The 15787-nt window shown below is 39.0% G+C and overlaps 1 protein-coding gene and 1 long non-coding RNA gene across 24 annotated transcripts in view; one reads left to right on the forward strand and one right to left on the reverse strand.

Annotated features, from left to right (window-relative positions):
* sorbs2a (sorbin and SH3 domain containing 2a) overlaps positions 1–15787 on the forward strand; it is a 66936-nt gene that overhangs the window by 1001 nt on the left and 50148 nt on the right. For 3 of the 23 annotated variants that reach the window (XM_055056572.1, XM_055056581.1, XM_055056589.1), the window contains exons 1-2: positions 9690–10356; positions 15291–15440. The exons of 2 other annotated variants lie outside the window; for them this stretch is intronic. The gene's annotated coding sequence lies outside the window, so the exon portion shown is untranslated. Of the gene's footprint in view, positions 1–92; positions 402–9675; positions 10357–15290; positions 15441–15787 lie in introns of those variants that run through there. 18 more of the 23 variants (XM_055056594.1, XM_055056595.1, XM_055056596.1 and 15 more) reach the window with 14 other exon arrangements.
* LOC129376916 (uncharacterized) lies at positions 3114–6790 on the reverse strand. Its single transcript, XR_008607848.1, has 3 exons — positions 5931–6790; positions 5098–5157; positions 3114–3486 (listed from the first exon to the last, which is right to left on the reverse strand). It is a non-coding gene; the product is annotated as an uncharacterized LOC129376916 (long non-coding RNA).

The following is a 15787-nucleotide window of genomic DNA, read 5'->3' on the forward strand; positions in this document are numbered from 1 at the left end:
TGACCAATGATGTTTGGAGGTCAGAATTCCAGATCTGCCTTTAGAGTGAGTTGCTGCTTCACAACATGTTTGGGAACAAAGTGCCTGTTACGCTTCAGAGTGTAAAGGGAAGAAGAGGATGACGAAGTGAAACATCTGAGCATTTTTTTATTGCACTGGGACATTTGAGGGGATGCAGCAACATATCTTCCTGTAGACGGCAGGAAGGAAAATTTTCTCACATCCACCAAGACGACTTGCTGACGTTCGAGGTGTTAGAGCTCCCCAAAGAGTACAAATAAGAAAAACATTCCGTAAAATTAATATGAGCTACAGCAGCTCTACGACAATGATCAATCTTTTGTTTTCTCCTTTTTTTCATTGTACATGGTGTGTGCTTTTCCTCAGCGCCTGGAGGCTCGGTAAGTGCTGACTCCGGTCTCTTCTCACTATAAGTGGCCTCTAGGGGCTGACAGGACATCAATAGTCAAGTGGAATCAGCAGCATGGATCTACTATGGTTCTGTTCGCTCTCTGTGGTGCAGTTCAGTGAAACGCAAGGAGTGAGAAATGTAGTGGGTGAGGACGTACGGGGCTCTGAATGTGCCAGTGTTGACCTCATTAGGGGAGCAACTCAGGCACCGCAGCGTAAAAACCCGTTGAAGGAATTAATGCAGTTAAATGATGGGATGTGAAGAGAAACCTGCCTGTTGCTTTAGTTTTAGGCTTCATCTTCAATCTAGCCAGGTGACCAAATGTAAGATTGGGCACATTGTGTTTCATATATAAAGATGCTAAAGACTTTGAAATAAAGGAATCTTTTATTCTATTAATTTAATATTGCTGTGAAAATTTGAGAAAAATCAAACTTCACTTTAATAAATTTAGGTTGGAGAGTAAAGTAAGAAATGTCATCTTTCACCATGTGATCATCCTGCTGCTTTACTGGTGGTACCAGTAAACAGGCCCAGCACTGTAAAATACAGCAGCTGTAACATGTAGAATCATGAGAATTAAATGTGAATCAATTCTTTCTTCAACTACTTGTGGATTATAAGAGCAGCAAAAGAGCAATCCTGGTTACTCAACTGGACCACTTTCTTTATTTCACTATAGCTGCACATTAGATTTATGGATCTGAGCATTAGAAAAGAGCAAAGAAATCCAAACTTCAGAGCTTTTCTAAGACTTACTGATGGGTTTTTCTGTCAGAATTCCTTTGATGATTGTTAGAACTTAGGAGCTGTGGTGTGGTTGGCACTGTAGCCTTGCAGCTTTGCAACAAACTGCAACTCGCTCTCAGGTTGGTGTGTTTATCTGAAGTTACAGGTTGGGTTGATACTTTATTCTCATCTTTGTGTGTGTGTTTGAATGGAGCTGGCAGTTAGGATACAGTTTGTCCAGAACAGACCAATACCAGTTTAAGACCTCGAGATACTTCAACTCTTCCACCTGAGGGAGACAGTCAGCTTGGGCTATGAGGCACCAATTCACCTTTGCTGGTTGCTTCTCCATAGAATCTCCAACCTCACATGGTGGAGGGGTCGAGTTCACCTTTGAACCTGGAGGCTCTGTCAGCCATAGTGTGGGTGTGTAACAGTGGAACTGGAGGCGGAGCTGTCATGGTGATTGGCTTCTTGGGTTCAGCTCTAAAAGGTAAAACTAGGCTGCCTCCGTGGGAGTCCATCAGCTGTTGAGGGAAAAGTTGATTTCAGCCAGTCAGCTTGGCGAGGTGAGGAGAGCCTGGACATGTTGATTCCTATCAAAAAATAAAAAAATATTATTGATGGGAATTTATTTTACTTGTTTGTTTTGAATTAAAATATACACCTTCTTTAGCCAAATGCACAAATATTTCTCTGGGTCAAACTAATTTAGTACATCAAATCATTTTGACGTAGCAGAGCCAAGCTGTTATCCAAAGAAGGATAAGGATTTAAGGAGCTACATTCCATGTAGAGGGAAAAAATGGAACTGATTTGTCTGGCCCTAAGAGAACAGAGGGAGGACAGGCAGAGAACGCTCAAACTGAGGTAAAAAAGATCATTTAGAGTTTGATAGGAGTGAAATTTTCCAAACTGTTCAAAATCCTTTCAGCGTTTTCTGGTTTGACACGAACAGCTGGGCTTTTTGACATTTTTATTGCTCTTTAAATCCTCCCACTGTGACTTAGGCTGTTTATATGTGCATAGTTTTTCTAAATGTGAATGCCATTCTGTGTCACCACTGCTGTGTGTTCGATTTGTATTAATCTCTTCCTGTTTGGCTTCTGGTAAATGTCCCGGCTCTCTCTCCTGGGAGTGCAGAGATTTATTGAACCATTACTTAATTAGAGGCCCCGAGAAGAATCTGAACTGAAATCTATGACTGGATTTACAGCCCATAAGTGTAATAAATTAGATAATATACAGAATTCTGACGTACATATTTATTTTTATAGATGCTTTCCATGTTCAGGCTTGTTAGTATCTTGGTGATTTTATTGATGATGCCAATGTCAAGTTATAGAACATCACAATCATTGTGTTATCATTATTTTGGCATGGTTTTATTATATTGGTATTATGGATGCTTAATGCTCAGAGTCACAGGTCTACAATAAAAAATCAATCCCCCAGCAGCAGCTGATCCAGAACGCTGCTGCTGCCATTCTGACTAAAACCAGGAAGATAGAGCACATCAGCCAGTTCTGCAGTCCTTCCACTGAGAGAATAGACTTCAAAATGTTACTGACATGTATTATACTGATAAACTTGACTGACTGATCTATTGATTGATTAAGTTTAGATTGCTCAGAGCCATTAGATTAAGTTTAGATTTTGAGGTGAAGTAAAAAAAAGAAGCACTTTCATTTTAGCTTTTAGTGCAAACACAGTTATTACTTGAAACTATATATTTATTAGAGAAACATAAGTAATTAAAGTGAAGTAATTACCCTGTTTCAATGGCAACTTCAATGGGTCAGTAACTTCCATTTTATGGAGTTACTGACCCACAGCATTCGCTCCTACTGGACTGGGCCGTAGCAACAGTGGACTCCATTTCTGCTTCTTCAATTTTTTTTATTTTTTTAATAAAACTGAGACGTATGTAGAATATTTGTATCCAAGGCGTGCCAGTGGATGCTTTGTTGAATCGCTTTTTGCAGTAAGGTTTTGGGTGCTTTGACATAGAGACTGAAATCTTTGACCATTCTTCTTTCCAAAATGGCTCAAAGTCATTTGCATCGAATGGAGAGCGCCGGAGGACAGACATTTTCAATTCTTGCCACACATTGTCAACTGGATTAATGTCTGGACTATGGTGCAATAAGCACCCTTAATGCATGATGACAACATCATGATGTCTGACCAGAGGGTTGGTGCATTGAGGATGATGTGCAGCGTTAGTTCCCCTTCACTCCTTTTCCCCTCAGTGTTGGGAATCTCTGCAGCTCCTCCAGAGTTGTTACACTGACTAGAGTTTTAGTCTGAAGAAGATGAATTCTTTCCTCGAATATATTACAAGTCTACAATGAGAGATTATTACAAAGAGTCAGCTTTCTAGATCTCCAAACAGTGAGTATTCATGGACATTTTTAAAACTTGCTCAGATATAAACTAGCTTTAGGTTGGAGGGCAGCTCCACACATTAGCGTTTCATAAGTCAGCAAGAGAAGCCCCACTGGTTTTTTTGAGAAGCGTGGTGGCAGACAATGCATCAGTAGCAGGTCGTGCAGCATTTCTTCAGTCACAACACTCACTCTATGTGAGTGAGTGCTCGGTCTGTTGAGCAGTCACTCACACAGAGGGGGTCTGGTGCACCCACAGCGAAGGGCACTGAGGAGTATGAAGCGCAAAGTAATATTAGAAATAAATGCTATTATGCTTGAAACATGAAAGGGTAACCACATTGCAGGAAGCCCAATCCAATCTATTTTTCTTTCATTTCCTGATAAGAAGAGATATTGTGTGATAAGTCAGAGTCAGATTAAGTCCTTTACATTCAGAGAGGGTAACAACAAATCATCCCTTAGGTCTGAGTACTGAGTTTGCTTAGGAAGGACAGTCTTGAAAATTCATTTTACATCTAAATACTATACATTTAATCTCTTCGCAGAGTATTATAGGCACATTATTACGCTTGTAAATGTCAAATCGATCAATCTTATATAACAAGTAGGTTTTCAGCATTTTCACTTTTAATTTGCATCAGGAACAACTGGTGATAGAAAAAAAACTGCAATTATTTTAGAGTGATTGAGTTATTTTTGTCATTGGTTGATGCAAAAATGTGTGATGGTTTTGCTATGTTTCATTTATTGCCAATGCAAAAAGTATGATCAGCAAAATCATCTCTCTACAGAACAATTTTCTAAACTGAATAGCTGTTAATCCAATACATAGTGAGTAATTCCAACATTATGTGAACCATTGATTATTGCCTTCCTGCTTTAAAAAAACAATGGAGAGACTTACTGTAATATAAGTATTATACTTTAAAGATTTTTAGATTTTCTTAATCTAAAACAGGAGACTTGTTGGCACTACTTTCTACCAAAAAAATATAACAAAGTTAGAATGACATCATAATTTTGATATTTGGATAAAAAAAGAAACCTTGTCAATGTGTCCCACTTACTGTTTCATCTTGTTTTTGACTTTTTTGACTCTATTACCCTTCAATTTATTTCACCCTCCATTTTTTGGTCGTTTTTCTATTGTGTCATCATTTTATAGCCTTGTGTCACAACACTGCTGCACCAGCTTTTCACAAACTGACTCATGGCTGACACCGGCATTTTTACAGGGCAATGTTGACTCGTTTGATTCATGTGGAAGGGCAGCAAGGGCCACAGTGCAGGGATTTTAAAGTGAGCCGCAACTTTGGGAATGAGTGACAGCTGCTGGACAACACCTGTCTGATCAGAACAAGTAAAGCAAATCGAAAAAGACACTAAGATAGATATAAAAGAACGTGTGGTTGAGGATAAATCAATTAGAACGCTATACCTGTTAATAGTTAATTTCAGCAACTAAATTGAAAATGTGAAACTTGTTTCTATTTATATGTATATATGCTTAGATTAATTTATTCTTTATTCAATGATTATGGGAGATAAAACTGTCTGGGCAGTTACCTTGAAGACAGACATCCGTTGTGTTTCCATTACAAATGTCCGTAAAACTTCATTAATACTCTGTTAATGTGAAAATAAAAAATTGCAATTGTGGTATTTCCATTATATAAGAAAAACATTTAAATGAGTTTATTCACACGATAAGTCATTAAAAACATGCTGCGCCATGATCCCCCAACTACTTCCTGTCGTATTCTTCTTGACGGATTGTTCTAGAGGCAACATCTGGCTATTGATTATGTAGCTTGCGTAAAAAGTGTTTCCAATTTCAATATGGCCCAAAAACCACCTCATCCTATCGCCAAAATGTTTAATCTAAAAACAAGATCTTTTTTTCCAGAAAATGGTGGGTTTCCACTTAGCAAAATCATTTTTTGAAATGTCTAATTTGAAATGAATGAAAATGCAGCTATTGACACTTTCCTCATGGGAAGTAAGCTAAAATGATTATTGCCAAATAAGCTTGTTGTTCAATGTGTTGTATCCAATATTACTAAATTTTAACTGAAGATAAATATGTGCCAAAACTGTAGAAAACCAAGCCAAACTGACACAGAACGAGTACCGAGTACAAATATTAGACAATGCTTTCAAATTATTTAATCATTTCTGTATTGAAAACATCTTAATTTTGTGAGAATCTGAACTGAGAATTTCAAAATTCTGAATTTGGGGATGAAAATAACAGCAGCAAATGCATGAAATATATCAGAGTTGAAATTTTAATATAATCTATTGTTTTTTTTAAACTTACTGACATGAATATGCAGAACGGAGGACAACAGAATGGCAAAAATAACAACAAAATGTGTTAAATTAAATAAATGTCTTACCTTGTGGCAGAGCTAAACATAGAGGGGCTGTAGGATCAAGCATCAGTCTCCTCTCTCAGATCTGCTTACACATTTCACCTGGATGGCCCTAAGAGATCAAAGCATGCCTGGAATGGAAGTGGGAGCACCATGATGTCATTGCCTGACAATGTCCTCCTGTAGTCAGATGCCAGCCACACATTCAGCACAGAAGTGCTTCTTCAACATTGACCAGATGAGTGGGCCTTGGTATCAGCTGTTCCAAATGTGGTTCACTTTGGAAGGCATTGGTGGAAAGATGTGAGAGTGCCACTGCTAAGATAAATAAGTTATTTTCTCACAAGCTCTATGTGCCAGACCACAGTCCTTAATTCTAGAGCTATTCTTGGAGTGTGCTTTGATAGGGTTGAACATTAGATAATTGCAGGCATGAAGTGGATCCTACCACAGGGTCCTGTAGCTGAATTAAGGCCGCGCTCAGATACAGATACTCTGAGTGAACTATTAAGTTTTAGTGGCACGTCAATGGTTAAACTGGGTGTATCTTGTATCCAAGGTCAGATGTTGGTGTCAACATTGGACTTCCCTAAATGAATGACGCATGACTGTTAGCCCTCCATCCCTTTCTCGTCTGTAGAAAGATATTCCTGTGAGGTGGCCAAGTTAACCTGACTACTTTTCCAATAATGTACATGTGTATGGTCTTCTGCTTTGCTCTCTGTATGTCTACACCTCCATCACACCCGGATCTCTGCATACCAGACATAATGTGTCATCATCATATACTCAGGTCCTAAAAATGCAACGCTGATAGCATGTCTACGGATAGCATACCAGCTATAAAAGGCATCCCTTTGACAAGTTTCAGTAAAGCCCATATATTCTGCTCATAAGAGTTGGCGATGAAAGGCCAAATGCATGCAGACATGTGTACATGGGCATTCAGAAACATGTGTGCACCTTCACACACACGCACACACACACATGCACCCACGCACACACACGCATGCACGCACGCAGATGTGGTCTTGGTGACACAACGCAAAAGGTCAGCTATCAATAACATTCTAAATTTGAGCACCTTTAAAGATGACATAGAAAAGGTTTCTTTATGGATATAATTGATTCTGCACATGATTAGGTTTTAACAGATATCTGTAGTTTGCAAAAGTCTCAACTGGTCAGAGATTTTTTTTTTATTTTTTGCCAAATTCTGATTTTCTAGTTTATTAGAATTTTAACCTCCCAAAACTGATTTTATCAGAGAAAACTTCAATATAAGTTTTTAAAAAAAAATGTAATTAGCAACATTCAAAACATACTTGTTTCTATCCTTACTACCGTGGCTAGTCTGCAGTACTTGATATAAGAGCATAAGTGACAACACACTGTGTGTGTTAGAGAGCAGAAGCTATAAAACAAGGTTTAAAACAATAAAGACTTTTAAAACTAGCGTTAGCATCTTACTAGCCCAGAAGTAAGATACCCTTTGTTTTACGTTTGCTTCGTGTGGAAGGTCTGGAGCCCTGGCTACTGAGAAACAGCTGCTTTCTGGAAGAATTGTCTCTGTTGAAGTTTTCAATTTTACCCAATTGCTATTGTTAGGCTGTGACGTATGTAATGCACCAGCTTAATCATGAACCTTCTGCCCAGTTGAAATCGAGGTCAATGGGACAAATCCGACGGTGCACAGAAGGGAGATGAGAATTAGCAGAACAGAATAGGAAGGCAATGCCCATGCTAGCGTCATGTATCTGCCCTTACCAGAGTTAGCATTAAGTATAAATACCAATCTCTGTGTATTTCCTAAAAAAGGTGTCATTAGTTATACTGTGAGACTTTCAAAAGGCTGCCATCCTTCCGAAATCTAGAATTTACATAATAGCATTTAGAAACTTAGAAGTTTAAAATGGACCTACCCTGTGAAATAGCCGTCCTTAAATTTGGATGATTCTGGATCAATTCTGCCCTTTGCCTGTTCAGTAAAACTTCCATAAGACAGGAAATAATTGACTTATTGTGGCAGATCTCCCCTTCTGTTCTCAAAAGATAATAAGGTATGAATAATGGAATTGATCACAACAAAAAATGTATGAAATAGCAAAGGAATAATAAATGAACAGCTTTAATTGTTCCATACTAAAAGCCTCATATGCTTTTAAAATTGAAATGCCTCCTGAAATCTTTTTCCTAATTTTTAAAACATCCCACTGACAATGAAAACGGTTGAATTTTCTTGCTAGCAACATCACTACTTGGGACTTAGTAATAAATAAATTATTTGATAGTTTGACTTGGTAGTCAAGGTAATATTGGTCCTTCTGCTTACCCACAAGTTTTTGTTTGTGAATTTCTTGAATTGATGTCGGTCAAATTATTATGCATAGAAAATGATAGGGCAATGAATTGAAGTACTTTAACTTGGATTTGATGCTTATATATCATGAAACTGAATGAACTAAAATTTAACAAAAAAAAAAAAAATAGAATAATATTAGTGAAAATTGGAGACCAAGATGTATGAAGATGTGTGACTTCGACACTATATACAAATAATCACCGAAACAATTTGAGAACTGTTTAAGTATTGGTACACAGAACTGACAATTATTGGATTCATCAAATATTTACAAAGGCTGAATCATGTCCTGCAGATCAGAATATTTTTTCTTTGACTTAATAGACAATTTTGGACATATATTTCCTATTTCATAAACAGGCTTTAACACTTTGCATACAGTTTAAGTCATTTTGTCTCTACCAACACACTGAGTTTGTAGTAAGCTGGAAAAGAGAGAAATATAATATATAGTCTGGTCCCACAATATTACAGTTATGATATCTAAAAATGCAATGTCTTTGAAGTGCAAATGCTACATTTGCTGATGTAGAAGTAGGATATCTAGCATTCTCTACACTCCTGGGTCCAGTCTAAATATTTTAAGAGGCTGGTGAATGTGAGCAGACTGACAGGTTCAAAGGATTATTACTTTATAATCAAGTTATTTAATATCTAATTGTAGGTCACTTGAGTGATGAAAGATAAATGCAGTGTATGCTCTGGATCGCTATTAAACACATACCTCCTAATTTGCATTAGTGAAATTTTTTTTTCAGTGGACAGAGTATCAAAACTTGCCCCAGCCCAGGCGCTCACACCCTTGTAAATCCCTATCTATATGTTCAAAGCTTGTAGAAATTTAACCCAAAAGACTTGCAGCTGTTACTTCAGCAGAAGGATATTCTACAAAGCAAGACCTGTCTGCTTCCTGTGACAGACAACACTACTTTGTGTTGCTCCATCAAACAGAAATGAATCAAAGTTTTGATTGTAATGTGACAAAAATGTTAAACATTTTCCAGGGTATTAAATGAACACTGGTGCATTACTCACAGATGGATGTGTTTAATAAGTTAACAGAGATGTTTCTTTGCTGTTAGGATTTGAATAACTGTTGAATCTTCCTAGCTGGTGTAAGGTGAACACAGTTCACAGCAGGAATCCTGGCATGCCTTTCAATAAAAAGACTCAGCAATTCTCCAAGAGAATATTAGTAGACCGATGTGCATCAAATTATATTTTTACATTTCCTTTGAAATATGACAAGCTCAGAAATGGTAGCAGTAATGTTTCAAAGCATTTGTTTACTCCTATAGCAAACCCCAACATTGTACTGATTATATTATTTTGTTAACCTCTACATAACCTCATACAAGTATGAGGTCAGCTGTTGTTTCTCCTTTGTGAGAATACAAAGCGAAGTGTTACTTTCCTGTCAGGGAGCCGCACACACACAGGCCTGCGTCCTCTGCCAGCACTGATTGAACCGCGGGCGTTGCCATGGCTACACGGTGGCCCAATGAGAGGCTCGCGGTTGTCAGCTGCTGAATGAAAATAACAGTGGCCATTTTGCGCATGAAGCCGCGGCATCATTCACTTAATAGCCAAACGGAAACGGAAGATTCTGACCATTTCTGGACGTAGGTGGTTCGGCAGAGTTTATCAGCACAGCGGTGCGACTGGCGCGCCTGTCGAGAAAAAAGAGAAGAAGAAGAAGAAGAGGAGGAGGAGGAGGAGAAGCAGGACGCATTCGGTGCGTTTAGTGTCGCCACTCCGGCTGCTGTTGCGTTTGTTTGGTGAGAAAACCGACTAGGACAGGTTCCCCCGCCTCACCTCCCCGGGCCTGTTGACCCCCCATGAGAGAGAGAGGGAGTGAGAGAGGAAGTGGTGGAGAAGGAACTGCCTTTTAGTTAGCCGAGCTGATCGATACCGAGCGGCTCTGGGCAGCCTTGAAAAACAGGTGTATGGTTTCATCACACGGATGCAGCACCGGCTCGCGCGTGTCGCCTCTCCGCCGCTGCCGAAGTGAGAACTTTTAATTGCCTCGTTTGCTGAGGGGGCTGGTTTCCGGCTCATCTCTAGGGACTGCGAGGCGCTCGTTTTAAGGTAGGCGAGCACAGTTTTCAACTATGTTGTTAAAGCTCAAACAGGCAACGGACCAGCCTCGGTAGAGGCTGAGCTGTGGAGTAGGTAAACAGCTTAAACGGGACACTTTGTGTCCTTAAAGGCGTTACTGAGTACAATACTGTCCTATTATAGACCCAATCCGAGGGACTCGGCTCAGTCAGGATGCGGTTGGTTGGCTGTTTCCATAAACGTGCACTCCGATGGATTGCTGCTGCCGCCTGTTCATCAAGGGAAGATGCGGTCAGGAAGATGGTGAAAGCTACAAGCACAGGCTTCTAGGCATGTGGGCAGATAATTACTGAGTTTAAAATGCAGAAGAATGAGAGAAGGGCGTGAACTGAACAAGTCTGGTGATTGTAAACATGAACTGAAATATTCCTCTTTAACCAGCACACCCCAGAGACCTGAGGATCTTTAATGTTAGCTTGGATTCACACAATGGTGCAGGCTATTAGTGTGGCATGGACAGCAGAGCTGGACTCTATTCTGACTTTCGTATTTGCACATTGCAAGTATGCAGTTATGTGCAAGGTTATCTTGTGCTTTTTCTTAGCCAAAAAGGAAGGAGGGAAAACAAACCTAATATAATTTTGGAAGGTAAATAAGGAAGATAAACATGTTACAATTCTAGAATCAAGAATGCAGTTCCTTTCCACAAATTAGGTATAATTTCAGTATATTTTTGCTCAAACAGTACCAGAGAATGTTATGTTTTTATAGAAGCAGCATCGATTTATCATAAACAAATTAGCGTCTTTCACATAAAATGATGGCAACACAAGTATTTTAAACCATACCAATTTGTATGAAACTAGGCAATTTTTAAAAAAGAAGTTAGTTTTTTCAAATTTGCAAAAAAATAAAGAAAAACTGTCACAGTGTTTAAAATCATTTTAATAAAATTCCACATGACTGAAAGAAGGGTTCTACACTGTCTCCTTGCTGGCTGTGTGGAAATATGTTTGATCCTAAACAATATCAAGAGTCATCGTGTGGCAACCACAGTTTGCAAGCTTATACTCTTAAAGATACTTTCTGCACATTTAGCACTTGAAAACTGCTAAATTTAGTAGGAGTTTTATTGTAAATTTTTTCTAGAGTACAAAAATGAAAATTAAAAAATAAACCTTGCATAGAATATATCAGTATAAGAGACGCTAGAGGTAATCATAGGACAATGAAAGCAAATCTCATACTTATGTAGGACTAAGACAATTGAAGATTTTATAAAGCATTAAAACAACTTAAAATAAATCCTAAAAAAAATGCAAACACTTCAAAATATTTAAACTTTCCCCTTTTGTCCTTTGCCTCTAAAGTAAAACAGATGTAAAAAAAAAAAATCCAGTTTTCTTTTGTTACCTAGTATGAACGGATGATGTCATGAGGAAAAGACTGAAAAGGCCAGTGGTAGAGGCTGGTATCTGCAGGATCCATTTGAATGCCGTGTTACTAGGTAGAGTGGGGAGGTTCCCAGGGTGCACAATATGTAACACTATCACTCCGGGAACCTCACCGCTCCCGGTGAGGCCTACCTGTGTGTCTGCATGCTTTTCTCTTTGCTTTGTGCTGTTTTCAAAGTCATAGTTTATACCCGTTGGTGACCACATGGTCTGGCAGAGAGGAAGCACCACAGCAAGATGCAACATGAGCAACAGTTGGCAGTTGTCTGTCTCAGAAGGGGCTGCAGAACCAATAAACCTTTCAGAGGCCTAAATACACACTCCCACTCAAGGATCATAGCACTTTGACGTGATTAATGGTCAGCCAGGGGAAGTGTCCATCAGCTTTAACTCACATCTGTCAGTTTAGGGTTACATAAAAAGAGAAAGTGTATTGTTCATATGGCAGAAGAAAGCTGATCAGTGCAGGCTAAAATCATCCGCTTTGCTTTGAAATTACTTATCATCTTGTTTCATAATCCATTGAACCATGTTTATATGACAGATCTAGTTTTCCTATTTTGATTTTCTCCAAGGTTTAAGTATTTTTAAGTGACACATATTTCGTCTGCTTTTTATATCCTGCCACTTACTTAGCTGGAATGGCAGGGCCTTGCAGAAGCTGATAATGAATTGGGTGTTGAAACTGTATGGTGAGACCACGTCGACGCAGATACTGTAGTCTGGAGTGGCTCATAGGTCAAAGTGTCACTGCTTTTAAGTTTGTGTCAATCACTGCAAAAATAATTTGCTCTGGAATGTTTTCAGATTCTTAAGTTTATTTATTGTGAATAGTCAGTCTATAAGCAAAACCAGGTATTCTCTAAGGCTAAATTTGTAACATTTATGTAGATGTGATAGAGAAATGTGTGTAGAGCCTCACTTATTAGTGGTTGTAAAGCAACACTGATGTGAGACAATAAAGAGCGGGGTTGTTGATGGGGTTTTAGGTCAAGACTTCAGCGCAGGACTTTATTGGTCCCCTGACGCAGCGCTGATCTGTTCGGCTCCAGGGTTCAGTCATTAGCACCTGTCAGTTTTCAGCTTTTCGCCATACCTCGGTGATCCGCGGCACGTGACCGGAAGTTTCATGGAGTCACATTCTGGTTTGTCAGATGCAAGCTACCTAAGTATTTCTGAAGCTTCAGTGTTAAGTGCTGCTTAAGTCTCATTCATGCACATGTCAATGTGATTTTGACATTATCACACCATCGGGGGCCAAAAGAAAGCAGACGCAGACAAAGCTGATCCAGGATTCATAAAAAAGAAAATGGATGGACCCCTCTAGTCCCTCATACTTATGTAGGACTAAGTACATAAGTAATAGTGGGGTCAAGGGGGGTGCTGGTGCCAATCTCCACCTAACTTTCCGGGCGAGAGGCGGGGTAAACCCTGGAGAGATCGGCAGTCTGTCACTGGGCAACACAGGGACAGACAGGACAAACAACCATGCACACACAAACTCAGAGATTAACCTATTAAACTGTTTTTGGACTGTTTAAGGAAGCCAGAATACTCGGAGAGAAATTGAACCCAGGACCTTCTTGCTACAAGGCAATAGTGCTATCAACTGTGCAGCCCCATCGCAAGCATGATAAACAAAAATCCTGTATATATTTTGCATGTTGGGCAAGTTAGATAGACTGACTGCTGTTAACATCCACACCTGATGTGTGTTTGTAGTGGCTCAGATACTAAAGCTCACAGTGAACATGCAAATGTGGATTAATCATACTGAGTAATCTCAGTTATCAGCAGTAGTGTTGTGATTATTGTTCCTTTTGTCATACAGTGACTGAAATGTTTTTAGACATTCTGCAGTTTGATTTTAAGATTTCTGTCAGTGCTCAAATGACTGTGTCATCAGCATATGGCTGCAGTTAGTTCCTGTCCAAACTCATTATATAAGTACAATAAAGTGGGCCTTCAAGGAAGACCATTAGAAATCAAATGTAAGCCTGTGACAATAAGACACTAATCAGTGAATTGCATGATCAATTAAAGTGAGCTGGACAATTTCCATTCTGATTACTAATAATCAGAACGGAATATGTTGGAAAGGCAGTAATGTTTACAAAAACATCATAATCCATTTTGTGCACAGTTATGTCTGATGTCCTCATGGGGTCTTTGGATAACATGCAAGTGTTTTCAGGGTGACCGTTGAGGGGTTTTAAAACACAGATAAATCATTTTAAACATTTGTCAGTGCTATTTCACTTTGTTGTAATTCAAAAATAAATCTTAGAAATAAATTTTAACTCAGCAACATTTGCCGTAGTGCAATTACTGTCGGTCAGACTTTATTCTAATACAAATATGGATAATTTTTCTGTTTAAATGAAAACAGCCGGTTTACAGTTTTCTTTTATATTTTATGTGTGAATAACATAATACCATGAACATATGCTACTTTGACTCAGTGTTATCCAACCGTGAGAATCTCAGATTGACCCATGCCTAGTTTGAAGGGGCAAAATAGCATGTTGCACAGTAGCTGTCTCACTGGTTTTAGGTATCCAGGCTCGAACTCGGTATGAGATGCTAATAGCAGTAGTTACATCATCATTCTGGGAATAGCAGGGAGTCTGTGGTCGAGAGGTGCTTCTGGCTGACCTCTCTCCTGTGTATATTCAGCCTGTGTGTGGTCATTTCCAAATATACATACCTGTATGGATTACACAGCGGGAGGATTAGAACTGACACGCTTTAGTTGACATGTATTACTGTTTACTGCTTTGTAATTATTTATTTACTTTGCCTTGTTGTTTTGATTAGAAAGAGGAAAAACTGCATATCACACATGTTTCTACTGTGACATGTGTTATATGTGATCTAACATCACGTATATATTTGTCCAGGTAAGTTCTTCGGTCACTGGCAGTAAATCTGCTAACAAAGACCTGACAGAAGGATCTGTGTGGAAACAGTTTGACATTCCCAGCAGGGATTTTGTGCGGAAAAGGCCACCTTACATCCGGGCACTTAAAATCCCACAAGAAGACACAAATATGAAAGCACTCCAGGACACATCCCTTCATTCCTGCTGGTTCGATTTGAACTTTTCAGAGGCACCCGGACCTGACGGGGTCTATACCACTGAATAACCCGGTTATGTGTCTGTGTCCGATCGGACTGTATTGAAAACTAGATTCAGTGTAATCTTATCATGTGAACACATGTACATAAGGTGAGGAGTGCACAATAATATAAATGTCAGTGGTAAAATAGAGATAGTCAGTCCTGTCACTTAGCCATCCCCCCCGCATCTGTATACACTGAGGGGGTGAGTGGGAGGTGACTTTCCAGCCTCATAGACGAGCATGCCTAAGTCTGAAAATAGCTGTATCTGATCACTGCTTCGCCCGCATGGGGAACTCTTTTTTTTTTTTTTTCACTCTGTCAATCCCTCCCTCTCTTTAGCTCTCTCCCTCCAACTTTCTCCTTCTCTGTTGTCTATGTGCTTACCAGGCATTAAACTGCATACAGTCAGGGAATAAAGACGGACATCAGAAGGAGACACTTAGCCTGAGAGGGGGGAAACATTGGAGGAAGGAATTATATCTCACCAGTCATCCTTATCTGACTTGTGATAGTTCCCAGCCTTCTTGTTTTATGACGGTAAGAATGACGTTTTTTTGCTTAGTCGATGTTTGCACCTGAGCTCTGCTGGTATAAAAAATTTTGTATTATTGTGTATTTTTATGCCAGAAAATCATTTTTTTTCAACTTTTGAAAATAAGTTAACATACCTAATTCATATCAACATTTTTAATTACATCTGCTTCAATTTTCCTTAAAAAAAACACATGTATCTCAGTTTCTCTCTCTCTCTCCCTGTGTGTGTGTGTATATATATATATATATTATAAGTATGACTCATAATAACATTGCTCCTTACCAGCTTTTATATTTACTTGTTGTAAATCATATGAAGTTTGTAACAGAATACAAATTAGGCGATCTGA

The sequence above is a fragment of the Poeciliopsis prolifica genome, unplaced genomic scaffold (assembly GCF_027474105.1).
Source record: "Poeciliopsis prolifica strain line A6 unplaced genomic scaffold, Auburn_PproV2 SCAFFOLD045, whole genome shotgun sequence".
NCBI lineage: Eukaryota > Metazoa > Chordata > Actinopteri > Cyprinodontiformes > Poeciliidae > Poeciliopsis > Poeciliopsis prolifica.